Raw genomic sequence first — 4028 nt, 5'->3', positions numbered from 1 at the left:
CTAACCCCAGCAAATGTAAACCCACACTGTTACACACACACTGTATACTGCACACACATTATTACACACATGCTGTGTACAACACTCACTATTACACACACTGTATACAACACACACACTATCACACAACGCTGTATACAACATACACTATTACACACACACTGTATACAGCGCACACACTATTACACAACGCTGTATACAGAACACACTATTACACACACTGTATACAACGCACACACTATCACACAACGCTGTATACAATGCACACACTATTACACACACACTGTATACAATGCACACACTACATACCGCGAACACACTGTTATACACATACTGTATACAACTCACACACTATTACACACACACGGTATACAACACACACACTATCACACAACGCTGTATACAACATACACTATCATACAACGCTGTATACAGCGTACACACTACATACCGTGCACACACTGTTACACACACACTGTATACAACATAGTGGAATGCTGACCTTGGTTCAAGTCTTGACTCCATTAAGTCTTTACACAGTTTTGGAAACATGAGCCTCCATCTCCTCATTTGTAAGTTGGAGTGTGATGCTTTTCTGAAAGGCGATGTACACTGATGTCAGGTCTGCTTTTCTCACTGGTTGAGCATCAAGCATTTCAAACCAGTGGACAAAATCAAGCAAGACCACCTAGGTGGAGGTGTCCCTCCCATTCCCAAGCACTGCCTCCAACACCATTGTAAACAAAACACAGATGGACCATGCATGCAGGTGGCTTTTGAGTTTTACCTTCCCAACACTCCTCTCTGCCCTCTAAACCTGCCACTAAGCCTTATAAAACTGCCCTGCAACTCCATTTGCTAAAAAGGGAAACCTTGCCACTAAGAGAAGTAAAATAGTCAGCTGTATTAGTTACTTTTTGCTGCTGTGATGATATACCCAACCAAAGCAACTTAAGGAAGAGAGGACTTCTCCTGACTCCCAGGCTGAAGGGCTCTAGTCCACCGTGGTGGGGAGCCATGCTGGCAGGAGTTCGAGGTGGCTGGTCACATTGCATCGCAGTCAGGGAGCAGGGATAAAGGAACCCTGGTGCTCTGCTCTGTCTGCTCTGCTCAGCACTCAGTTCCCCTCTGCTCCTGCTCTGTCATCTTTCTTTCCTGTTCCTTTAGGAGGCCAGAAGACTTCGGCCTGTGGAATGACCCCTGACCCCTCATTGAGGGCAGCTCTTTCCTCCTATGCTGGCTTCCTATTAACCCCTTCCTAGCCATACCCAGAGGTGTTTCCATGGTGATTCTAAATCAAGGTTGGCAAAGAAGATTAAAGAGCACACACACTTCATGTCAGCTTTACTTCAATTTTAAAATCTCTCTCTCTCTCTCTCTCTCTCTCTCTCTCTCTCTCTCTCTCTCTCTCTCTCTCCCTCTCCTTCTCCCTCTCCTTCTCCCTCTCCCTCTCCCTCTCTCTGTACTATAACATATGTTTGGAGGTCAAAGAACATTCTTTGGGAGTTTGTTGTCTCCTTCCACCATGTGGGATCCAGGAATTGAACTCAGGGCAGGAAGCACCTTTACTCAGCAAGTGAGCTTTCTTGCTGACCCAACTCTTTTGGGGGTGGGGAGAACAGGGTCTCACTATGTAGCCCTGACTGGCCTTGAACTCACGGGGATGTGCCTGCCTCTGCCTTGTAAGTACAGAGATTAAAGGTGTGTGGGCCATGCCTGGCCAGAATTCATTTCATTAAACTCTTTTCAGTTCTTTGCTCAGTGTAAGTTCAAAACCCACATACAGCTTTTGTGAAGACACCAGAGGATGCCTCCGAACACTCACTTAACCCTGACTCTCTGCTCTCTACTCGGTAAACCACACTTGGAGCTGAGATTCTTTTCTGTAGTGTGGTCAAGATCCCAGCTTCACCTGAGAGGAGGTCCCTAGATGGGCGAGTCTCTGGCACCAGTTGGCAGCATGGAGCTGTGTCTCTCCTGCTGTTGTGAGTAGCTCAGCTTTGCCACAAACTCCTTGCTATGATATACTGCTCACCATAGACCTCAAGCATCGGGTCCAACAGCCATGAACATAAACCTCCAAAATTGAACAAAGAGCAGACTCTCCCCTTTGCAAGTTAATTATCTCAGCTATTTTTACAGCAATGTAAAACCAACTAACACAAGGCCCCAGCTCAAGTAAGGAATGCAAACTTGTGCTCCCTTTGCCAGCAAGTGATCAGCTTACGACTCCCAATTGTGCAGAGAGCCTAGTACATGAGATGTTTGTCCAAGAGGGAGGGGACCAATAGAAGAACGGAGACAAACTGTCCATTTAGTAACAAACCAGTGTAATGGGACAGACAGGTTTATGAATCCAGGTGAAGGGCCAGCAACTGGAAAATCACTGAACTCAGGTCCTGAAAAATCAGCAGACTATGCGTTCAGCTAAGTGTGGTGTGTTCTGGGTCATCAACCGGCTAGGTGGAGAGGCCTTTGCCCAGGTGACTACAAGGGTGAGCAGTAAGGACTGGGTTAATGTGATCAAAATGTAAAATGTACATATACGAAAATGTCACAATCAAACCCCATCTCTCAAGAGAGTGTCTGCAGCCCTGGACATGGGGACTGCTAGTGGTTCCATCTTCACATAGGCCTTACATTTCCAATTATCCTGTGTCTCACTAAGTTAAACACCCACATCCTGATATTTCTCAAACTGCCTGGGCCACGAGCATCCCCTCAGGTTCTGCTTCAAACCTTGGGGGAAGCAAGCCACCTGCTGTGTCTGGCAGGATTGTGAACTTCTGACCAAGTCTGCCACCTACTGGTGAGACTTGATTCTCACCGGCAGACCTAATCCCTGACTGTCCCAAAGGCCTGCTGCCCAAGCTTTTTTCCTTCCGGTTTGTCCATACACTCTTAGCCCGTGGGCTGTTGGACATTTCCAGGTGTTAGTAGAAATGCTGATTCTTGTTACAAGTGACATCCATGCAACCATGATTTTGCCATGAGTGGGTACTGAGAGGATACAACTAAAGAGGCACAGCTTCTTGTCTTGGTGGGAGGGCTCTGCCAGGCCAAAGGGTAACAGGAAAGACCAACCGAGTGACTGGTTTATAGTGGGAAATTACCAATACGGAGTCAGGTAGAAATATAAGGGTATTTAATAGGGAAAAGCCTTACTTACAGAGCGACCTAGCCAGCCAGTGTGGCAGCAGTCTGTACAGCAAGTACCAAAGAGACACCGAAAGCGAAAACGCAGTCACTCTGACCATGCCCTCACAAGCGTGGCAGGCACACCTGAAGCCAGCCCCTAAGAAGGCATGGCTACAGCTTCCCCTACACTGGTCTCCTTTCTAGTTCTGAGTTAATTGCACCTAAGAAGTTGCTTTCAAGTAGGGGATTTGGTTTTCTAGTACAGGCAATGGCACTGCAGCCAGTTGCCTCCAAGGGTACCCATACGTATGTATTCCTACATACAAATGTGCACACACACACACACACACACACACACACACACACACACACACGTGCATATACACACATGCATGCATACATGCATACACACATACACACATATACATAATACACATATACAAACACACACGTATACAGGAATATATACATATAAATAAAAAATAAAGATCTTTAAAATAATAAGACTAGACATGGATCTGGGTCAGCTTCCATGCTGTCTAGGCTTCATCGGCCTTCATCGACTGTGCTATTCTGGCTGCTGAGAATTGTCGTCAAGCTTTTATCAGGTATGAACCCTGTAGGCAACTGCTCAGTCAAGAAGAGCCTGTTGGCAGAATAGTCAAGTCTGCCATGGGGGCTACTTGTTGCTGGAGAAGTCATAGGCCCTAGTGGGGTATCTACTGCCGCTGTTGTGCTATGTGGACAAACTTAGCAAAACAAGGGCACCTGTCAAACGGCCTTTTAAATAACCATATTTATGCCAAGAACTTGGTGTTGCATTCAGCTTTAGTTAGAGGAGCTTTTGCATCGATCATCTGTGACTGCAGAGACTTGTAACTGGTATTGAG

The sequence above is a fragment of the Cricetulus griseus genome, chromosome 4, assembly GCF_003668045.3.
Source record: "Cricetulus griseus strain 17A/GY chromosome 4, alternate assembly CriGri-PICRH-1.0, whole genome shotgun sequence".
Taxonomy (NCBI): Eukaryota; Metazoa; Chordata; class Mammalia; order Rodentia; family Cricetidae; genus Cricetulus; species Cricetulus griseus.
This window is presented reverse-complemented; position numbering follows the sequence as displayed.